Below are 24,054 nucleotides of genomic sequence, written 5' to 3'. Positions count from 1 at the left end.
TCACATAAGTTAAAAAAAAAATGGCACTGTAGAAAGTTTTCATTACTATCCCACATGAAGTACTTTATATTAATACATTAAAGTTAGGCTTCTATGCCTGAACTGATGAAATCTAATCGTGAGAGTCTATAATGTTTTAAGTCCTTCTGTAATAATGAAGTGTACATTGGTCACAGTAGAATAGTTCAAATGAATTTTCCTGAGGCTGCATTCTAAGTACATCTGACCCAGAAAGTATTTTTAGCAAGTGTGTTCAATCAATGCTGGTTTATGCCTAGTCTAAATTAGAAATCGGGTGTCACAAATTTAAAGTAACAAAGTTACTAGGGATATTTTAAAAGATATTCAATTAGAAAATCAGGGGAAAACCACAAAGTTTAAACAATTCAATACCCACAGCCTATAATCTAAGCAGGTTCTAGGAAAACAGGCAATAAGAAAGCCATACCTTCATCCATAACTACTTTTGAGGAACCTATGATTTTCTAATTTTAACCTACTCAATAAAACTGCAAAACAGTGATGGCTCCCTGTTTTCAAAATCTCTTGCCAAATGTTTAAAATAGGCTAGCTAAGTCACAAACACTTCCATATACAAAAATAAGATAAGAAGTCTCTTCGTAAAAATCACTCAAGATCATGATATTGTGGGACCATGCACATGTTTCAAAGAAGAGGCGACAAAGATATGGGTGCCATTAAAGAGAGAGAGAGAGACATAAAAATAGCTTCTGTGGTAATTAGAGCATAAATTTATTCTGACAAAAAATGGTGGGATCCACAAAATGATTGTGTTCTACTATGAGTTAGTAAAGAAGCTCTGTAGAGAAAAACTTTTGCTTACAAAAAGCCTTTAAATATATATATATATATAGGTTGAATTTCTCAAATTCAAGATTTAACTGATGTACTATCTAGCTCTATTCCATTAAGCACATTTTGGGCTCTGAACAATCGTTTATTTTAAGGTCATCTCCTTCCCCCTTAAAAAACATTTCCCCCCCACCTCTGGCAACAAAGATTAAGGTTCAAAAATCAGGATAAAAAAATACCCCGGCCTAACAGTCCCACAGTCTTCTTTTTACTCAAACCATACTTTACAAGTCGGATACTTGGGGCGTTTTGATTTTTTTTCTCCATAAACATGGTTTAAATTGTAATGTTGCAACTGGGCCCAAGATTTGGTTACATAAACCGAATATTACTCCAATTTCTGATTTTAACAGCAGTTGGTATATTGCAGATACACAGACTGTCCTAGAAAAAGCGCCTGAAAAACCCTACCCATACACATTGTCCTCCGCTGTGGTTCACTGTACAATGCCTCCCAGGCATAAAGTCTCCCATTCTAAGTTTCCCAGAACCATCCGTGCGTATATATGTGCCACTGTAAACTACTCCATGTTAAGGAAACCCAGGGAAGCGCATCCGTACGTCTATTTTGCTACACCTCAACTTTTTCTTTTGGCTCAACTACAGGTTTCTAAACACAAGCATGCAAAGGCAGAATCATAAAAGGCTTAAAACTTCAAGGGTAGGACAGTATGCCCAAGTAGCAAGAAGGAAGCTTTCAAAGGAGCCAATTTAAAAAAAAAAAAAAAAGGAATCCTATCACCAATGGAAAACTCTGAAGATTCTAAAACCTTACCTAGAGTTTAGGGGCCGTGGAACATTCCATCTCCGCACCTATTCCATCCCTTCTCCCCTGACTCCCCCAGAACAGAGATTCCAACTAAAACACCAGGAGGCTGAGAGCAGGGGTCCCACGAAGAAAGGGAGTAAGGCAAAAAGCATCCTTCCCCCCTGACTTGAAATCAGCCTCACGCCTTCGGCCGGCCCCACCTGGCGGGCCGCAGGTAGCAGCCTCGCGTGCCACGCCGGGCCGAGAGGCGGCCGGGACCCGGAGCCTCTTACCTTCGTGTCCCAGCCGCGTCCTCCGGGCTGGAGAAGAAAAGCCTGGAGGCCCGGCCGCGCCGCCCCCGGGGCTCCGTCAGCGTCCGCCCAGCAGCCGGCGCCGCAGCGGCCGCGCCACGGCCCCGAGCCGCCGGCACCACCTCATACTGCGGGGCTGCCGCGCGCTCCCGCACCTCCCTGCGGGGATGAGCTAATCCAGCCCCGCAGCGGTGTCGCGGGGGTGGGGGCCCCGGAGCGGGGCCCAGAATCCAGCCCCGGGGACCCCGGAGTCCTGAGGGAACAATGTGGGGCCGCGAGGAGGAGGAGCGGAACGGCGCGGCGAGAGCGAACGGGCGGCAATCCTAAGCAGCGTTTGTGTGTGAGAGTGCAATGGGCGCTCAGTCCCTCCCGCCGCCACCTCCTCCTCCTCTTCCTCCTCCTCCTCGTACTCCGTCTCCTCCTCCTCCCTCAAGCACACCCCGTCTCCCAGGCCACAGCATAGCAACCGAACATGGCGGCTGCGCAGACGCCGCCAGTCAGCCGCCCGGAGCTGCAGCCGCGGCCACGGGAGGCGATCTCGCGAGAGGTGAGGCCAAGCCCCCTCCCCGCCGGCGCGGACTGGAAGCGGCCCCACCAGCCCGAGCGCGGGGGACGCGCAGGTGCGAGGGAGGAGGGACCTGAGCGGGTGGGAGGGGCTACGAGGGGCGGGGCGCTGTGGCTCCGCGGCGATTGGTTTTTGAAACTGGGACCCTCCCCCGCTGGACCTAGAGATTCCAGGGACCCCCACAGAGAGGGGAAAAAAAACCTCAGTTTAAAGTGGAAAACCGGGCCTTTTGGCCCCAGGTTGTCCGAACTTAAGTGCTGAAAAAGGATACAGGTTTTAGGGTGCAGATTTGAATGATTTCCTCTCCTAAATATAGACCCTGAAACAAAGAACAAACAACGTTCATTTACAGCGTTTGAGTGCCTCTGTGTGCCAGGAACGATGTGCTGTTAAACATGAGATTAATTCATGCTAACCAAGTGTATGAATCAGTTACCACCAGGTCAGGGTTTTTAGCCAGGTGATTCTAAAATCTTTTTGATGATACAAACTTCGTGGCGGTGAGACAAATGCTTGTGGGCTGGATGATAGTGGAAATGACGGCGGGAGGAATTTTTGCGTTCATTTTTGTCAGAGTCCCCTTCTGTCATCAGACTCCTTCTTGCTCTTCCTCGCTCTTAGCTTCAGCACCCCACCAGGGCTGTCCTTCATGAAACATTCTTTCAAAAATCATTTTCCCTCCAACCCGACAAAAGGCCTATTTACTAATCAGGGATGGTTTTTGCAAGCTAAAACCTTGCAGATCTGTACAGATCTGTGAAATTTGCAGTTTCTAGGGACTCTCACCTGGCTCAGTTTTTCTGTTCTAAAAAGACAACCCATCAGTCCATGTTGTTCTGACTTTCCTTCCCACAGCTTGGTTCCAGCCAGGTTCCTTCCTCCTTCCCAGACAGGTTCTCTGGCTTCTGTGTCTCTGTTCTCTGTGCCTTTATTCATACTGTTCCTTCCACTGAAATGCTCTTCCCTTCACCTCCATCTTGTCTACACTCAGTCATCCTCCAACAATGGATCTTACTTCTACCAAAAGTAAGAATTTCTTCCTCTTTGACATGATACTTTTAGGTTTATACCTCCTTTTTCTTACAGTGTTCTTTTTATTATAGGATATTTATCCCTGTGCAGGTTTTATCCCCACTATCCATGGGGAGCTACTGGAGTCAAGGATCTTGTCTTGGTCATCTTTGTATCCCTTCTGATGCCGGGTGACAGTGACATTGTCCAGTGTCAAAAAAGTTTGTTGGGAGAACGAAATGCTTAAATCTTTAATTGGTACGATTTGGAGAAGGTACTTGAGACCAGCTCCAGCTGGTCTTGAGACCAGTACCAGCTCCAAATCTGGTAAATTGCTGTGACTCTGAGTGACACTCACCTGATCTGAATTTGTCTTTGTTGATGTCCTGTAGAGCTTTATAACTAGTCCTCCAACTAACCTTCATATCTCCAGAACTTCTCCCTCAGCCCATTCTGCCTACCCTCATCCATAAAGCACAGTGACCTTCTATACAAATAGAAATCTTGATTGTAATATAAGTATAACTGGAGTCTCAAGATTGGAGAGGCAAGAGAGGGATGCCCTTTGTTTTGGAAAACTCCACAGGATGAGTCCTTTAGGTAAATGGACTGTCTATCTATCTACTATTCTTTAGGAAAACTATGAAGTCACTTTTTAAAAATTGAGTTATAATTCATATACTACAGTGCTTTTTGGTATATTTGCAAAGTTGTACAGCCATCACCTCTACCTAATTCTGGAATATTTTCATCACCCCCAAATGGAATCCCATACCCATTAGCAGTCACTTCTCATTCCCTCCTCCCCTAGCCCCTGACCACTAATCTACTTTCTGCCTCCAGGTATTCACCTACTCTGGGCATTTCATATACATTGAATCATACCATCTGCAAATTATCTATCAAAATGGATAAATGTTTGTTTTTATTTAAATTATAATCTTTATAAAAAGTAATCGATGCCTATTCTGGATAATTTTGATGACCAACTTGTCATCAAATGCTGGCATTTGATTTTGTATTTGGCACCAAGAATTATAACTTGCATTTCTTGAGCTAATCAGAAAAAAAATAGAATACTCTTTGTAGGCACAACAGCCTTCTAACTAGGAGATGGTCAAATGTCCTCATGGCTCAGTTCAGTTCAGTCATTCAGTCATGTCCAACTCTTTGCGACCCCATGGACTGCGGCACGCCAAGCCTCTCTGTCCATCATCAATGCCCGGAGTTTACTCAGACTCATGTCCATCAAGTCAGTGATGCTATCCAACCATCTCAATCCTCTGTTGTCCCCTTCTCCTCCCGTCTTCAATCTTTCCCAACAGCAGGGTCTTTTCAAATGAGTCAGTTCTTTGCATCAGGTGGCCAAAGTATTGGGAGTTTCAGCTTCAGCATCAGCCCTTCCAATGAATATTCAGGACTGATTTCCTTTAGGATGGACTGGTTGGATCTCCATGCAGTCCAAGGGACTCTCAAGAGTCTTCCCCAACGCCACAGTTCAAAAGCATCAATTCTTCGGCACTCAGCTTTCTTTATAGTCCAACTCTCACATCCATACATGACTACTGGAAAAACCATAGCTTTGACTAGATGGATCTTTGCTGTAAAACTAATGTCTCTGCTATTCAATATGCTGTCTAGGTTGATCATAACTTCTCTTCCAAGGAGCAAGTATCTTTTAATTTCGTGGCTGCCGTCACCATCTGCAGTGATTTTGGAGCCCAAAAAAGTAAAGTCTCTCACTGTTTCTATTGCTTCCCTGTCTGTTTGCCATGAAGTAATGGGACCAGACGCCATGATCTTAGTTTTCTGAATGTTGAGTTTTAAGCCAGCTTTTTCACTCTCATCAAGAGGCTCTTTAGTTTATCTTCACTTTCCGCCATAAGGGTGGTGTCATCTGCATATCTGAGGTTATTGATATTCCTCATGGTACCCTGTGCAAAAGTTTCACAGAAATTCATGTCTAAAAAAGACAACACCATTGGGGCAGAAGGATAAATTAGGAAGTGGGGATTAACACATACACACTACTATACATATAACAGATAAACAACAAGGTCCTACTGTAAGGCACAAGGAACTATACTCAATACTCTGTAATAACCTATATGGGAAAAGAACCTGAAAAGGATATGCAAATATGTATAACTAACCCAGTTTGCTGTATACCTGAAACTAATACAACATTGTAAATCAACTATACTTCAGTATAAAAATAAAAATTAAAAAAATAGACCCTACCACAGCAGTGAGTTTCAGAATCTCATTACAAAAAAAAATTAATTTCAGCAAAACATCGTTTACATTACATACTTAACATTAATTGAATTTTTAACTTTATTAATAAAATGTTCAAAATTGTCATTTTATAGATGTAGAAGGGCTATGAGAATGAGTACTTTATACCTAATCTTATGTTTACATAAAACAAAGAAACATAATCTAAATAATTTAATATTACATTGAGAGCAAGATTTTTTTTTCAGTTCAAAGTGGCAGCAAACATTCCTAGATATTGGCAGACAGTGCTGCTGACTGTGACTTTTCCCCTTTGTCTGTGCCTGCTCTTGGCTGTGCTTTGGGAGTGAGGAGCAAGGGTTGTGTCCACACTTGGAGGGTGTTGGCAGAAAGGACTGGCCTCGCACTGCGTGACTGACTCCCAACCCCGGGTAGCTATAGCCAGAATGGAAAAGGCATCCGTTCTAGCTTGTGCAGCCAAGCCAGGCTGCCTGTGCTGTGGCAGTGACCTCTGGCAGCTGCAAGGCAGCAGAGAAGGAGCTTTGATCAGGCCTTGTGGCCAATTCACCAACCACTGTCTCCCCCCGCCCCAGCCTCCCCATCAACAACTTAGGAGGACCCCTTTGGAAGAATGATAAACTCTTGGGTCACTGGGGATTTCTGAGGAGGACAACCCCACGGGAAGCTAGACTTGGCTTGCTGTGTGGAGCTCAGAGTGGTATGAATTTTAACATTAAAAACACGTGACTTAAAGTGACCCGGTTTTGTCACCTAAGCTGGTGAGGTGGGTCATACAAGGAAAACAGGGTTTCAAACACCTGGTCTCTGACATGTGACCTTAACTGGATATCTGTCTGCCTTAGCTGGATTAATTTCATTCTTTCATCTGTCTGGAATCTTCAGACATAACTTGAAGCAAAGCAAAACAAGACAAACAAATTCAGACTTAAACCTTTGAAGTGTCATACATTTTCCCAAGAAGTTTAGAACTCTATGGCTTGGGCTTTCTTTAATCGTAGAGCTCCTTTGCAGCTCCGTGTTCTGTGATAACTTAGATGGGTGGTATCGGGGGTAAGGGTGGGGGCAGTGGGAGGAAAAGTTCGAGAGAGAGGGGATGTAAGTATACACATAGCTGATTCACTTTGTTGTACAGCAGAAACTAACACAACATTGTAAAACAATTATACTCTGATAAAAAAAAAGAAAAAAGAAAAAACCCGTAGAGTTCCTTTGAATGTACTTTTTAAAAATAGGTATTTATTTTTAAAAATTACATAACTTGTATCTCTAAGGCAGGTGACCCAGACTGGTCACTCTTTAGATATAACCTGCTTCCTCCTCACTTGCCAGCAATTCTTTCTTATTCTTTCTCTTCTTCTTCCTTCCCTCCTTTCCTTCCTTCCTTCCTTTTTCCCTGCCTTCTCTCTCAATCTCTCTTTTCCCTCCTTCCTTCCTTCTCCCTCTTCTCTTTCTTTCTTCTTTCTCCCTCCCTCCCTTCCTTTCTATAGCAGGAAAAGATCCACGTTAGCAATCCCTGGGATCAAGAACTATACAGAAAAATGTAAAATTTAAAAAATCAAAGACTTCCTCCTACTCCCAGCACCAGCGTCCAAAGGTAAGCAGTATTCACAGCTTCTTGAGTGTGCTTCCAGAATTTTCTCTGCGTTCATAAGCTTAATATCTTTTCCCCCTAACTACAATCAATGTCTTTTTTCCATACTTACTATATTTTACTTACAAATGTTCTTAATAGAACATATGGATATATGTCATTCTTTCAAAGGGCTGTATCATAGTGTATTTAATCTTCTCTACTGGGCATTTAGGGACTTCCCTGGTGGTCTAGTGGTTAAGACTACAAGCTCCCAATGCAGAGGGGCACAGGTTCGAGGAACTAGGGTCCAGCATAGTCAAAAATGAAGGTGGGGAACATTTAGGCCATTTCTGGTTCTTTACTATGACATACAATGCTGTAAAGTACATTTTCATGACAAAGCTTTGTACATAAATAAAAGCATTTCTTTCAAATTTCTGGAAATACAATTGCTGGCTTGAAGTATCTGATATGTTTAATTTTGACAAGTATTGCCAACTTGATTACCAGTTGCACCCATCAACTATGTGTGTTATTATTAATTTCTTCTTTATCATTTCTAGGTTTTGTGTTTTCCTCAGTCCAAAATAAACAACAACAAAAGAAGAAAAAACCATTTTCTTCTAGTACTTTTAGGTTTTTTTAAATACTTAAGTCTTGACCCATCTGGAAATAATTCTGGTGTAAGGAAATAGGGATCCTGCTTAATTTTGGGGAGTGAGGTGGGGGATCCTGCTTAATTTTTTAATGGTTTTCTAGTTGTCTTACTATTACCTTGTTGAATACTCCATTACACCCACACACACACAAACAGTAAATTTCTTTTTTCAAATGCTAAATTCAAAATTTTGAATTAGGGATTTTTTTAGATTACTGCACAGAGCTAACTATCTTTCCTCTGTGTATAAGTTTCCTCTTGATGCTATAACAAATTACTGCAACTTCAGTGGCTTAAAACACAAATTTATTAAACTGCAGTTCTGGACATAAGAATTATCTAAAATGGACCAACATGCTGTGTGCCTCTGGAGGGTCCAGGGGAGAATCTCTTTTCTTGTCTTTTCCAGCTTCTAGAAGTCACATGGCCCCTGCATCCATCTTCACAAGCAGCAGCCTAGCATCTTCAGATCTCTGGGTCTCGTTACCTTCTCTGTCTTCTAAAGCCCTCTATAAAGTCTCTTATAGAGACCCTTGTGATTACATTGGATCCACCCACACAACACAATACCATCTCCCCATCTCAAGAGCCTTCATTTAATCACATTGGCAAAGTCTCTTTCACCATGTCAGCTATGTATTCACACAGTGACCCTGTGCATGAGGTTGTGATCATCTTTGAAAACTATTACTGTATGAGTCACCATGTCTAATATCAAACTTTTAAGCTATTAGAGTTTCTAATAAGTTATAATATCTGAAAGCATGAATTTCTAACTTTTTTCCAAAATGAACATACTTTTACTTGTATGATTTTAAAATATTTGAGCCCCCTAGAAGACCTAAATAGACATTTCTTCAAAGAAGACATACAGGTGACCAAGAGGCATGTGAAAAGATGCTCAGTGTCACTAATTATTAGAGAAATGCAAATCAAAATTACAATGAAGGTACTGCCTCACACCAGTCAGAACAGCCATCATTAAAAAGTCTACAGATGATAAATGCCGGGAAGGATGTGGAAGAAAGGGAAACCTCCTCCACTGTTGGTGGAAATGTAAACTGGTGCAGCCACTATGGAGTACAGTATGGAGGTTTCTAAAAGCAAAATAAAAATAGAGTTACCATATGATCTGGCAATCCCACTATGGGCATCATGCACTTCCATGTTCATAGCAGGACTATTCACAGAAGCTAAGACATGGAAGAAACTTGAGTGTCCATTGACAGGTGAATGGATAAAGATGTGGTACATATATACCATGGCATACTACTTAGTCATAAAAAAGAATGAGATAATGCCATTTGCAACAACATGGATGGACCTAGAGAAACATCATATGACATCACTTATATGTGAAATCCAAAATATGACACGAATGAACTTATCTATGAAACAGACTCATAAAGAACAAACTTGTGGTTGCTGAGGGGGGGAGGGAAAGATGGGGAGTTTGAGACTAGCAGGTACAAACTAGTATGTATACAATGGATAAACAACAAAGTCCCTGCTGTATAGCCCAGGGAACTTTATTCAATATCCTGTGATAAACCACAGTGGAAAAGAATATAAAAAAGAATGTATATATGTATAACTGAATCACTTTGCTGTACAGCAGAAATGAACACATTATAAATCAACTATACTTCAATAAAATAAAATTTTTTAAAAGAAAAATAATAAAATATACAAGCCCCAGATCATGACTAAAATACTAAATTGTATTAATAGCATATAGGGTGTGTCTAATTTAGGATCTATATATTATCTGAAAAAAATTATTTGTAGATGTATAGTAGATGTAGGTGAATTAATCTTTATAAGTACATTCATAGGACACTGATCATCCATAAGTCGCTTAACCTATAAGTCTTTTTAATGTAAATATTAATGCAAATTAGTTCTCATAATTTTCATTTATTTAAAAACGCATGCATTGCTCACATACTATTTGAGAGCCACTGGTAAGAGGTGGCCCTTGCCCTCAAGGCAAGAATTTTTCATTCTTAGATTGTGACTTATCAGAGGGTTTTGAAATCAATTTAGTGGATTTTGAAAAGAGAAATGAACTAGAGTAGACAAGAAAACAGAGTGAAGGTAAACAAAGGACTGTGAAACTTCAGGTTTATGCTTGTGTGTATGTGAATTTTGATGTGAAATCTCTTTCCTGTTTTGGATGTGGTGGTCAAAAAGGTGTGAGAGCCTCTAGTTGAGGGAGAATGGATAAGTACACAAACAATACTAATTAGTCTGAGATGTGCTTTCACAGATTAAACCCCTTGAGGGCGGGCACCCTGGCTGTGTCACCATTATTTCATCATAGCCTGACCTAATGTCTGAGATATAATCAGCCCTTGGTTATTCTTCTTGAGTCAATGAATGAACGAGGTGGGCCTGGGATGCCAGGGACAGCACAGGGCTGGAGAGGAAAATGATCCAGTGAGGAACTGAAGGCTGGGCAGAGGGAAGCCTGAGGGACCTTGAGTGACATCTAGCGGCATCTTGGACCAAATGGCAGCCCCAGCCTCAGCGATCTCCCATTAGGTGGAGTATGATTGCATAAACTGCTTAAGGGGGGAAAAGGGACTCCATTTCTTCATGGAGTGTAAGTGTAGATTAATTTGTAAATGAATCCTGTGGGTTTACTGGGCTTATCTTTTTTTTTTTTTTTTTTAATATATGTTGGCTTTGTCCGAAGAGGCTTTCACATCACATTAGAAAATCTGGGTTAATATTCGTGCCTTTGTAGTCTGTTACTCAGCACCTGGGACACCACTTTCAGGTGTGGTTCAGGTGTGTAATAAATGCCTGCTGGTGGCTGGCTGACATGTTTAAACATTCATTCAACCAGCGCTCCTTGATCAGCTATGGCCCACATTAAGGATTCTCATCCCTGGTCACACATTAGAAACATCAAGGGCATTTTTTAATAAATATAGGAGCCTTGCCCTACCCTGACCCCACCTCCATGCTTAATTGATTGGGATGGATCCCAGACTTCTCTTTAGATATGGATGTAGGTATTTCTTTCAGCTTCCAGGGTGAGCCTGCTGTGCAACAGGGTGGAGACCCACAGCTCCCATTTGGACAGGCACTGGAAGTAACAGAACATCAGTGGAAAATGGGACTCCCTGAATCCTACATCAGCGCTTCTCAAACTGCCTGGGGTGGAAGGACCAGTCTTCGTGGACCCACGTTTTTGTAAAATACAAATAAAAAGAAATTCTGAGAAAATTAAATGAGGAAACAAAGACATATTATAAAATCTAAGCCCCACTGCTCAACAGAAATTATTTTCTCTGTTTTATTTCTCTTAAAGGTTTTAACTGCTTAATCTGAATTTCTGTACTTGTGAGCTGGTGACACACCCTCTGCAGGGCAGCACTTTGTCATGCTCTGCATGAAGGTGGGGGCACGAAGAAGACAGGAGATCCAAAAACACACCAGTGCAGTAGTGACAGGACACACAGATTGTTCTTGTGCTTTTAAGCAGGCGGCCTGTGGACCCCTCTGCCCCCTCAGTCACAGCCCTGTGGGGCCATCAGGGCCAGGGTCCCAGGCCTCAGCTCCCCAGAGGCAAACTCTGATCTTATCAGAACATCCACATGATCAGGCACTTGGTACTACCTATGAGATAAATGTGGGTTTTTTTTTTTTTTTTTTGCAAACTGGTTTATAAAGCAAATATCACTCTCCTTTTAAAACAAATTTAAAAGCAAACCACTCCCCTTTCCTGGGGCCAGACACTGATGTTTGTTACAATGATATCCTCCTTCCAGGATGAAGGTCTTCAGGCCTGAGACGATTATTTAGGGAACAGGGGGTGAAGCCCTGCTCTGTGATGGAGCATTCCGTCCAGCAATGTGATGCTCACACCCACTCCATGCAGGTGTCTCTCTCTTAAACAGTAATAAATAACCACCATCAGACTGACAGCTGTCACACTTCTAGCTGTACCTCCAGCAGGCAGGCTCAACACCCTAGATTGTTACCACTTCTTCTACACCTGGCTCTTTGTTCTAAGCTTTTTTTTTTTTAGTGCTTTAAGATATCCCAATTTCATCACAGTAGTAAATTGAGAATTTTTCCAAGGCTGTGCCTTGTTTCTGTTTTGGGCATATGATGTTTGGAGTGATCATATGTATCAGAATCTTTTCATATATGAATGTTTATGCTTAGGGGATGCAGAAGGGGAAGGAAGGATTTTACAGGAACACTGATCTGATCCCTGGGGGAAAAGAGGAGAAACAAACCCAACAGGAGATAATTGCAATTGTATCTTCATTTGGTGTATAGGGAAGAGGGAGCAGATGTCACTATAAAGCATAACTGTAAGGGATCTTTCTTTTACAAGGATATATCAGAATCTACACATTTAAATTGATACTGCCCTCCAACTTAGTCATTTGGGGAAGCTATATGTTTTCCAACAACTTGACTATTTCTCAAATACCATCAACCCTCATCTAAGTTCATCTCTACCACCCAACTTCCTTTACGAGAGGATGCTTTGACCAGTCCTTTGGGGCTATTCTGCCACCCCACCTCTATTCTAAATCCTGGTTGAAGCAGAAGGGATCCAAGGACCTCTAACCCCACCAGCAGGATTGAGCACTTGACTTAGTTCAGTGCCTTCTGGTGCCTGTGTACTGGGCATCATGCCAGGATTGGGGTTTGCAGAGATGAAGACAACACAGCACCTGCCCCAAAAAACTGCTCAGACCAGTGGAGAAAGGATTGACCTAAAAGCCTGTACACTCATTCTCCCTCTCTTTATGAGGAGTAAATCTGTAGGTATTCATACAGTTGAGACCAAGTACGGGAGACTTGTGAGTGTTGACGTAAGGTTCTTGGGATATACCTTTAAAGCTGCCCCAGGATTGTTGAAAGTTTGGCTAAAATCCAACCCAATGGTGGGGGGCGGGGGGAGGTGGAAACTAGATAAATCCTGTGAGTGTGGAGCACATTGCTCCAGATAAAAGACAAGTTTAACCAAATGGGCAGCCACAAGTGGTCCTGTTTTAAAGCTCCTGTGAAGTGAAGACAACATAAAATGGCAGTTTTGAAAAGAGCAAAAAATGTCAAAGTGTCTTTGAAGCTCTTTCCAAACTCCTTCATGTACAAGGTGAGAGCTTTAATTTTGCTCTGAATTATTTGAGTATCAATGATGTCAAACCAATTAGTTACTGGATCAATTCAGTGGAGAAAGAGAGCCTTTTTTAAAAAAAAAGAAGAAGAAGAAGAAGTGGAGGTATTTCAGTATGGTTGAGGACATGTTATTGACCTTATACTAACATTCTAGAAATTAGTTCTTAGATTTTTGTGTCTGCCTCAAAGTAATTTGTAACATGCTTATTAGAAACTCTGGTGCATTTAGTTAGAGTAAATGGATTAAAGTGAATGACCTGAAGTCAGGAGGAGGTAGGTTTGCACCATGGTTAAGGGCAGGGTGTCCTGTGCTGCCCTGCCAGGATTCTAGTCCCGTCCTTGAAAACAATCAGGGTGTTATTAGATAAGGTACTTGTTCTGAGCTGAATTACGTCCTCCCCCAAATTCGTATGTTGAAATCCTAATCCATAATACCTCGGAATGTGACTGTATTAGGAGGTGGAGATCTCTAAACAGTAAGTTAAAATGAGATTATTAAGGAGGGGCTCTCATCCAGTGTGACTAGTGTTCTTTTTCTCTAACTTTTAGTTTTGGCTGTACTGCATGGCACATGGGATCTTAATTCCTCAACCAAGGATCCAGTCTACACCCCCTGCATTGGAAGAGTGGAGTCTTAACCATTGGACCACCAGGGAAGTCCCTGGCTCTTTCTTGAAGTTCTTTCTTGAAGTTCCTTGAAGTTCTTTCAAGATGAAGAAATGTAGACACACACACACACACACACACAGAGGACCACATGAACACACTGCAGGAGGTGGCCATCTGCAAACCAAGGAAGGAGACCTCAAGAGAAAACAGACTGCTTGCACTTTGATCTTGCTCATCTAACCTCCAGAGTGGGGGGGGAAATAAACTTATGTTGTTTAGGCCACTGAGTCTGTGGTCCTAGCTTACCAATATGCTACTCAAACCCCCTGTGCTTTCTGCTGCATCCACAAAATGGGACTGAGAATATGTACTTACCGCAAAGGATTATTACGAAGATGAAGAGAACCAGCAAATATGAAGCACTTAGAATTATTACCACTGACTGGACACTTAACATGTGTCATGTCCATTAATGTACTCCTCCCATCTCCCTTCTGAATAAATCATATGTCTCCATTTTGCAGATATGGAAATTTGAATTTGGAGGTTTCAGTAAGCCCAGCCACATTTAATATTGGCCTCCCACCATGGAGCTATAAAGATCGAAAGTGTTATACATAAATGCAAGCCACCCACATCATCAAAGCTATAGCAGTGTCTTGTTTGCAACAGACAGAGGGAGAGTATAATCTAGAGGAAAGAACAGGAGTTAGAGTGGAGATGTGGATCGCCTTTGCATTTGTGTGCCGTAGATGGTACTGGCAGCAGAGGAGAACCATGGAAGGAGATATGATTGCCTTCATGTTTTATAAAGTCCATGGTAATGATAGGGGAGCATAGACTGGGGGTGGAGTGAGGGATCAGTTTCAGACCATTGTAATAACCCAGAAGTTTATGATAAGTGCTTGAGCCAGGGTGGAAATTGTGGATATAAAAGAGAACAGAGATCCTTGAGATACTAAGGAACATCACTCAATCATTTATTATGTGATCCAGGTGAGACCCAGGTTTCTCAGTTGCCAAGGTAGCTGGACAGGTGGCACAATCGGTCACCAGGATCAGCAGCACAAGATAAAAGAGGGTGGGTTTGAAAATGATGAGGATGAATCCAGTTTAGAAGAAATTGAACTAGAGGTACCTGTGAGATTCCAGGTAGAACTACCCAGAATTCAATTAAAGACATGGATCTGCAGCCCAGGTCTCCAACCTGCTCTGGAGTTAGCGGTTTATGATGGTAGCACAGGTCATAAGGACAGTGTCTGGAGGAGGAAGTGAAGGAGGAAAGGAAAGAATCCTGGGGAGTGAGCACCATCATTTGGGAATAGGCCCCCATGGTGGCCCAGTTGGGGTGGGGAGAGAGGAGGGTCCCAGGCTCCAAGGGAAGAGAACCCCTCCAGACTGCCACAGAGGGTGATGGCACCAAGTACCCCAGAGCTGACTGAGTAAGCAGTGGGTAGGAAAGGATGCCTGGGATTGAGAATTCAGTATTCAGTCATGACCTTTGCCAGACAATTTCAAGGAAGAGGTGGGGGTGGAAGGCAGACGTCAGTGAAGAAGGAGTGGGAAGGAGAGAGAGAAGACAGGTTGCAAGGAGCTTCGCTGAATAAGGGAAGTGACAGGAATAAAGGGCGGGGGATAGGACTGAGGGGAAACTTTGATTAGAACATTGTGCCAACAACACTGTCATGAGGTTCAAGTTTTCATGAGAGTCAATGAATATGCTCTTTTTAAAAAATCACAGTTAATAAATCCTAACCTAAGGTAACCTTTTGGTAAATGAATAATCCGTGCTTCACCAGCTCCCCAGTGAGTCTGGAGCAGCCTGTAGGGTTGTTGGCCTGCCTTTCTGACTACATTCCCCCAACTGTCCTGGGCTGCTGGCCCACTGAGCTCACAGACACAGTGCTCAGACCTTGTACCCCCTCCAGCACCGGGCAAGCCAGTGTCCCCAGCCCTGGTTCCCATCCACTGGGCCTGCCCACTGCACAGTCAGCCAGGTTTTCCCAGGCCTCCTCCTATGTTACAGCAGGTGCCAGGGAACTAGCCCCTATATCTGACCAAAAACCATAGAATAAACCTTGTGGCCAGAAGGTAACATCAACCAAATCCACACCCTTAGCTACTGTGACACTCCTCGGGGGAAGGTGTCTCTGTCTGTCTTTCACTCTCAGCTTAGGAAGACGGTGCTGAGTCATGAAGAGAATGTATACTTTGGATCAAGGCAATGATGCAAATCCCAGCTTCAACTCTTAATAGCAACTTGAATTTGAACAAACCATGTCATCTTTTTAATCATAGCAATGACAATAGTGGTAACTAGTATTTATTGATTGCTTATTTCTCTGCTAAACACAATGTATTCCTTCTATCCCCTGCTGCTGCTGCTAAGTCACTTTAGTCGTGTCTGACTCTGTGCGACCCCAGAGACGGCAGCCCAACAGGTACCCCATCCCTGGGATTCTCCAGGCAAGAACACTAGAGTGGGTTGCCATTTCCTTCTCCAGTGCATGACAGTGAAAAGTGAAAGTGAAGTCGCTCAGTCGTGTCTGACTCTTGGCAACCCCATGGACTGCAGCCTACCAGGCTCCTCCGTGCATGGGATTTCCCAGGCAAGAGTACTGGGGTGGGTTGCCATTGCCTTCTCCTGGGGTACCCTATAATGGCGAATGTGTTGTTCTCACCATTTTACAGATGAAGAGCCCAAGACATAGATTGTTAAGTAACTTCCCAAAATCACAACCAGTGGGTGGAGGAGCTGGATTGGCTTGATTCTGGAGTCCAGACTCTTTGAGACTCAACTTCCTTATGTGTGGAATGTGCACAATGATAACAACCTCTTGGAACTGATCTAGAATGAGACATAACTTCTATGAGGCCCCTAACAGATGCCTGGCAACGCGGGTTCCCTCCTGCTGTCTTCCCTTCTAAAGGACTCTACACAGACTATTAGGACAATGGCTCTCAGTGAGGATTTATCCCCGAGGCCATTTCCTGGTGAACTGATTTGCAGCGAGGAATCACTATTGTCATCTTGCAGGTCCTTCATCAGTCCTTTTGAAAGAGTTCTTGCAGGCTTCAGTCCTCAATTCAGTACACTAGACACGCAGAAACAGTAAAGACTGTCTTCACGTTCCATTACTCAGACACCAACAAAATGCTGTCCTCTGCTTTCCTGGACACCAACTGAGTGTCCCACCATTTAAATCAGTTCTGACACTAATTACCAAGAGTTAGTGTCTGACCTCACAGGTTAAGGACTCAGTCACACAAAGTGAAAGTGAAGTTGCCCAGCCGTGTCTGACTCTCTGCGACCCGAGGGACTGTACCAGGTTCCTCTGCCCATGGGATTTTCCAGGCAAGGATACTGGAGTGGGTTGCCATTTCCTTCTCCAGGAAGTCTTCCCAACCCAGGGATTGAACCTGGGTCTCCCGCATTGTTGGCAGACACTTTACTGTCTGAGCCACCAGGGGAGTGACTAAACTCAATTGCAAATCTGAAGTCACCAGCCTCCTGTATTTACGATCCACTGGTCATAAAGAGGGGTCCCATGACTCTGTCCTTCAGCTTGATAGTTTGCTAGAATGGCTCACAGAACTTAGGAAAACAGTTTATTTACTGTTACTAGTTTCATACAAAGGCTACATACAACTTAGGAAAAGTCAAATAGAAGAGGTGCATAGAATAAGATATGGGGTGAGGCATGGGGCTCCCATAACTTCTCTGGGCACACCACCCTCTGAGGACCTAAATGTGGTCACCAACCTGCAAGTTCTCCGAGCCTTGTGGTTTAGGGGCTTTTATGAAGGTTTCATTACATAGGTATGATTGATTAAATCATTGGCTAGGGGTGATTGTCTTAACCCTCATCCCTTTTCCCCTTCCTGGAGGTGGGCCAGGCTGGACTGCAAGTTCCAACCCTCTAATCCATGGCTGGTCCATCCTGAAGCTGTCTATGACACCCTCATCCAAGAGTAAACTCATTAGTTTACCCAAGGCACCCCCAATCATTCAGGAAATTCCAAGGGTTTTAGATGCTCCTGTGCCAGGAACCAGGGACAAAGACCATATATATATTCCTTATTATATCACAGCATCACACAGTGACACAGTTGTTGAGAAAAACATCTTCCAGAAACACACGTATTCTTAGAGGACAACCAGTATTAGTGGGGACAGGACAAAGACCATGGACAAAGACCGTCTTTGGGGAGGAGGCAAACTTGGATACCAAACGTGTGTGAAGTTCCTCCGAGTTGACTCAAGTCTGTAATTTAGAACCGCACATAAAAATTACTTTTTTTGAGAAAGGCTCAAAATTACTTAAATGAAACTTCTTTCTTTCCATAATGTGAGAGCAAAGACTCCCAGACCCACCCACACACCAGTTTCTTCCACATTCTCTTACAGCTGGTTAGTTTGCTTCCCCTGCCCATCCCCTGCCCACCTCCTTGGGTTCACGCTTTTCCTGGCTCTGTTAAGAATAGCATAATTTGGAGTGGGTTTCTTTTTTTTTCTCTTTTGGTCTATGTAAACGGTCTGTGGATATATTTCATTCCAGATGTTTTTCCCCAACCTGTCTTTCTTAAGAAACCCAGAATTATTTTTAAACATAATTTGGGGGCTTCCAAATAAAACAAATATCCTAACTGCCTGCGGGTTCCTAAGTTACAAGTCCTTGCTTGGTGGTGGGGAGAAAAGAAGACATAGAGCAAATGGGGCCAGCTCTGGAGACGAAGTGAGGCCTCTGAGTCTGTCCCTGGGCTGGCCTGTTTTCCTCTTCTCTCTTTTCCACTTCTTGGGTATTGTTAAGGGCTGAATTTCGTGTCCCCCGATATGTGAATTCACATGTTGGACCTCTAATCTCCCATGGGAACGTATTTGGAGATGGGTCTTCTAAGGCAGTAATTAGGGCAAAATGAGGTGCTAAGGGTGAGGCCCTGATCCCATAAGATTCGGGTCCTCATAAGAAGAGACAGCAGAGAGTTCTCTCTCTGTCCACACACACTCAGAGGAAAGGCCATGTGACAATGAAGTAGCCATCTGCCAGCCAGGAAGAGAGCTCTTAGCAGAAACCGAACCCTGTTGGATCTTGATCTGGGACTTCCAACCTCCAGAACTGTGACAGAATAAGCTTCTGTTGTTCAGGCCACAACAGTCTGTGATGGTTTGCTCTGGCAGCCCTAGCTGACTAATACAGGCCCTCTGGCTGTCCCTGAGGTACCCTTCTTGAGATACTCACTTCTGTCCCCTAAAACACATCAAGTAGGTCTTCTGTTGAATTTTGTCAGCCTCCTTGTCCCCCAGGAGCTAATCTGAAAGAGTGACTCATCCAACAATAACAGCAAATCACACCGCTTCTCCCAGTTAATACATTGGTGGGGACCCTTAAGGCTTTAACCCGGGGATTCTCAATTCTGGTTTCATATGAGAATCATACAGAGAACTTATTTAAAAGATTTTATTTGTATGGGAATCTGAAAAAATAATAGGAATGAACTTATTCACAAAACAGAAAGAGACTCAACAGACACAGAGAGCAGACTTGTAGTTAACAAAGGGGAAAGGTGAGGGGAGGGATAAATCAGGAGTTTGGGATTAACAGATCCACATCACTATGTACAAGATAGATTTAAAAAAAGGACCTACTGTATAGCACAGGGAACCATACTCAATATTTTGTAATAACCTATAAGGGAAAAGAATCTGGAAAAGAATATAAGTATGCTCAGTTACATATATGCGTACAGTTATATACATATAACTGAATCACTTTGCCCTACATCTGAAACTAACACAACATTGTAAATCAACTATACTTCATAAAAAGTATTTTCCAAGCCACACCAATCCCAAATCTGGGGATACCTCAGAAACCAGACCTTAAAAAAAAATTGTTTCATTTTTTATTATAAATGTAACGTGTTCAAATGTCCAATTTGGTTTCTCATTTAATTAAACTAATACTCTATTTTCCACTCTTTATGGGGGATTACCCCTTTGCCCTGCCTCATAGTCCTGGTTCTGTCACTACCTTGGTGTATAAGGTGACATAAGTCTTGTAGCTAGACTCATTACCAGCTTCCTTAACTATGAAATGATGTGAATAAGTTAAATGATTTTTAAGGTCTTTTCTGGTTTATAAATTCAAGGTTCCATAACAATGACCATACACAAACCATAAAGGAAGTTTTTAAAAACTACAGCTGAATTCAGGCAGTAAAATCCCACCACCAAGCTGGGTGGTTCCTATTTACACTGTTGCTTTCCTGACCTGAGTAGCTCTTTCCCTTTCAAAACTTGCTGTAATTGATTTGAGCTTGCTTTTTCCCAGAGTCACCACCACCCTATCACTTATTTCATGAGAATATTGTCCAGTGTAAAGCACTGTAATAACAGTGATGTCCTATTTGTATGAGCTTTAGTAGTGTATCATGAATGGTATTTTAGAAAGCACATGGGATTTTCAGGAAGAGATACCAGGGTTTGAATTCAGCATTGTAGCAGTCTGGGATTTAGATGCAAATAGAAACTGTTTCTGGTTAACTTAAGCAGGAGAGGATTTACAAGAGGATCAATGGGTAATTCACAGAATCACTGGGTGCTGGGAGGTGCTGGCTGGGCCAGGACCAGAGGGGGAGAGGCACTTCAAGAGGTGGCTTGGGGACCAGCTACCTGGTGGGGAAGGGGGACGTGCTTGTCACAGCACTTCAAGCCACTTCATAGAACCTCTTATGGACCTTGTGTCCTGGCTTGTCTCCCTCAAGGGTCAAAGTTTTGAACAACCGAAATGATACAACTGACAAGGGCCTAATTTCTAAAATATACAAACAGCTTATATAATTCAATAGCAAAAAACGACCCAATTGAAAAATGAGCAGAAAACCTAAAAAGACAGTTCTCCAGAGGAGACATACAGATGGCCAGCAGGCACAGGAAAAGATGCTCATCATCGCTAATCATTAGAGAAATGCAAATCAAAACTACAACGAGGTACCACCTTACACCAGTCAGCATGGACATCATTAAAAAGTCTACAGATAATAAATATTGGAGAGCGTGTGGAGAAAAGAGAACGCTCTTATCTCTTGATGGGAACGTAAACTAGTACAGCCACTATACAGAACAGTATGGAGGTGCATCAAAAAAACTAAAAATAGAACTATCATATGACCTAGCAATCTCACTCTTGGGCATATATCCAGACAAAACTATAATTCAAAAAGATATAGGACTTCCTCGGTAGTACAGTGGAAAGGAGCCCATGTGCCAAAGCAGGGAACATGGGTTCGATCTCTGGTCTGCGAAGATTTCACAAACCACAGAGCAAGGAAGCCTTTGTGCCACAACTACTGAAGCCCGCACACCTAGAGCCTGTGCTCCACAGACAATCACCAAAATGAGAAGCCTATGCATGGCAACTAGAGAAAGCCGTCTTGCAGCAACAAAGACCCAGTCCAGCCAAAAACACAAAAACAAAAGATACATGCACCCCTATGTTCATAGCAGCGCTATTCACAATAGACAAGACATGCATACAATCTAAATGACCACTAACTGATGAACGAGTAAATATGTGGTACATATATACAATGGAATACCACTCAGCCATAAAAAGAAGGAAATAATGTCATTTGCAGCAACATGGATGGATCTAGAGATTATCATAGTAAGTGAAATAAATCAGACAGAGAAAGAAAAAGATATCATATGATATCATTATATATGGAATCTAAAATACGACACAGGAAATCCCCTGGCAGTTCAGTGGTTAGCACTCTGAGCTTTCACTGCTAAGGACCTGGGTTCAATCCCTGGTTGGAGACTAAGATCTCACAAGCCACACAGGGCAGTCAAAAAAAAAAGAGATAAATGAACTTATCTATGAAACAGAATAGACTCACAGAGGTAGAGACCAGATCTGTGGTTGTCAAGGGGGAGAGGGTAGGGGAAGAATAGATTGGGAGTATGGGGTAAACAGATACAAACTGTTATATTTATAATGGATAAACAACAAAATCCTATAGTACAGCACAGGGGACTATATTCAATATCCTGTGATAAACCATCATGGAAAATAATATGAAAAAGAATGTATATATGTACATAACTGAATCACTTCGCTGTATAGCAGAAATGAATACAACATTGTAAACTAATATACATCAACAGTATAAATTTAAAAAGAGAACTATAAAACTTATAGAAGAAAGCATAGAATAATTATTAAATGTATCCCTGGTCCAGTGGCTAAGACTCTGCACTTCCAGTGCAGCCCAGGTTCCATCCCTGGTGAGGGAACTAGATCCCAAATGCTGCAAATAAGCATTCTGCAAGCCTCAACTAATGACCTGGCACATGCCTGCTTGCTTAGTCGCTTCAGCCATGCCCGACTCTCTGTGACCCTGTGGACTGTAGCCTGCCTGCCAGGCTCCTCTGTCCATGGGATTCTCCAGGCAAGAATACTGGAGTGGGTTGCCATGCCCTCCTCCAGGGGCTCTTCCTGACGCAGGGATTGAACCTGTATCTTCTGCATTACAGGCAGATCCTTTACCACTGAGCCACCAGGGAAGCCCCCAAAGACCTGGTACAGTCAAATAAATAAATAAATATATGTATTTAAAGTATATCTAGATGCTAAGTAGTCAAAATGACATTTACCACATGGCCCTAGCACCTGCTGCCACTAGCTGAGTGACCTTGGTAAAACGAGGATGGGGATGAAGCTCATCTTGGGGCAGCCCTGTGGATTCGGTGGGCACATGTGTGAGACTCAGCCCAGGGCCTAGTGCTGCATCCCCACCCTTGGCGTGGCTACGTTCCCCTGGCCTGGCCTGAAGCTTGGGTTCCTGGGTTCCTGGCATATCTGCCTTCAGATGTCATCCTGCTGGGAAGGGGAGGGGGTGGGGATGGAGGGGGATCTGAGAGGGGACAGACCCTTTTTGATACCTCTTGGGTTTTGCAGCTTTGAGAACCTGGGAATTTAACCTTTCCTGGGGGCTATGGATACATGAACAGAGACCCTCTGAGGCACTTATGGGGTGGGTTCTCCTGAGACACTCCCAGTGTGTTAGTCACTCAGTTGTGTGTAACTCTTTTGGGACCCCATGGACTGTAGCCCAGTCCTCTGTCTGTGGAATTCTCTAGGCAAGAGTACTGCAGTGGGTAGCCATTCCCTCCTCCAGGGAATCTTCTCCATCCAGGGATTGAACCTGGGTCTCCTGCATTGCAGGCAGATTCTTTACCATCTGAGCCACCAGAAGCTCCCCAAATATCTCTGCTGAAACTTCCATGATGGGGTTGGGGGCGGGGGGTTTGCTGGAGGCATGAGCTGCCATACCTGTACCGTGAATTCGTCTGTCCTCTGGCTGCTGGGGCCTGAGAGAAGGTGGGACACGTACACGCTCTCGTCTTGGGTTGTCTTCACAGCCGTCAGGTCCGCAGAGCAACTACGCACAGGCTCATTTTTCTCCCTAGAGGGGGAAAGTGAGGCCAATGAACTGAGTACAAGAGATTTGCTGAGACCATTGAGCTCTGTCCAGGGGCTTGTTTTCCTTATCCTGAGCTCAGCATCCTTTCCACCATCTGATAGGCTTTCCTGTGCCTAGTCCCTCCGTTATTAGAACACCTGGATATTCTTAGCTAACAATGGGTGACAGAAATAAACTCTCTGCGGTTTCCCCGAATTTCCGCACAGACCCGCTGCAGGTGGCAGAGGCCTTGCTCTGAACACACCGCATGAAAAAGCATTTCAGAGGAGCTCCGGCACTAATGGAATGAATCATCACCGGGCGGCAGGGAGTGGCCCTGCAGGGCCCGGAGGCTACTTTAGGGAAACTGGGGACCCTCATGATGGGAGGTCAAGGTTGTCATCCCAGTCTAGCTGGGGGCTGACTGCTCCAGAGAGCAGTGTTTGCACTCAGTCTTCATGGATCTCACCGTCTGCCGCCCTCCCCTACAGAGCCTGGCCTGCAGCTTTATTCCGGGGCCAAGATCCGGCCTCATCCCAGGCCAAGGTGGGGGAGGGATGGTGTCTGCCTGTGAGGCCGGCCTGGAATTCTCCACGTAATTATTGAGCCAAGGAGGACAATCAAAAATAGATCCTGGAAGAAAGAAGAGGTCAGAGGCCAAGAGAGGCCGCTTCCTGTGTCAGGCTGGGAGGTTGTGGAACTGAGGTCCAGGGGGACGGCGTCCTGAGCCCATGGGGACGGGGTTCAAGGGGGATAATCAGAATGCTCTGTGCCTGGCAGAGGGGAGACCGACAGTCACTGTTGGTTGAAGTAATTATTTTAGGTTAAGTC

At 43.5% G+C, this 24,054-nt stretch overlaps 1 protein-coding gene and 1 long non-coding RNA gene across 7 annotated transcripts in view; both read right to left on the bottom strand.

Annotated features, from left to right (window-relative positions):
* Window positions 1-2,604, bottom strand: part of PTPN4 (protein tyrosine phosphatase non-receptor type 4) — a 193,551-nt gene extending 190,947 nt beyond the window's left edge. For 2 of the 6 annotated variants that reach the window (XM_069577815.1, XM_069577816.1), the window contains exon 1: window positions 1,915-2,406. The gene's annotated coding sequence lies outside the window, so the exon portion shown is untranslated. Of the gene's footprint in view, window positions 1-1,914 lie in introns of all 6 variants that reach the window. The other 4 variants (XM_069577813.1, XM_069577812.1, XM_069577817.1 and 1 more) reach the window with 4 other exon arrangements.
* Window positions 2,605-4,406: 1,802 nt separating this feature from the next.
* On the bottom strand, window positions 4,407-23,279 carry LOC138434043 (uncharacterized). The gene is made up of 2 exons (XR_011254618.1): window positions 23,094-23,279; window positions 4,407-5,442 (listed from the first exon to the last, which is right to left on the bottom strand). It is a non-coding gene; the product is annotated as an uncharacterized lncRNA (long non-coding RNA).
* Window positions 23,280-24,054: the final 775 nt, after the last annotated feature.

This window comes from Ovis canadensis, chromosome 2 (assembly GCF_042477335.2).
Source record: "Ovis canadensis isolate MfBH-ARS-UI-01 breed Bighorn chromosome 2, ARS-UI_OviCan_v2, whole genome shotgun sequence".
NCBI lineage: Eukaryota > Metazoa > Chordata > Mammalia > Artiodactyla > Bovidae > Ovis > Ovis canadensis.
The sequence above is the reverse complement of the archived record's forward strand: the minus strand, read 5'-3'. Positions and strand labels throughout refer to the sequence as shown.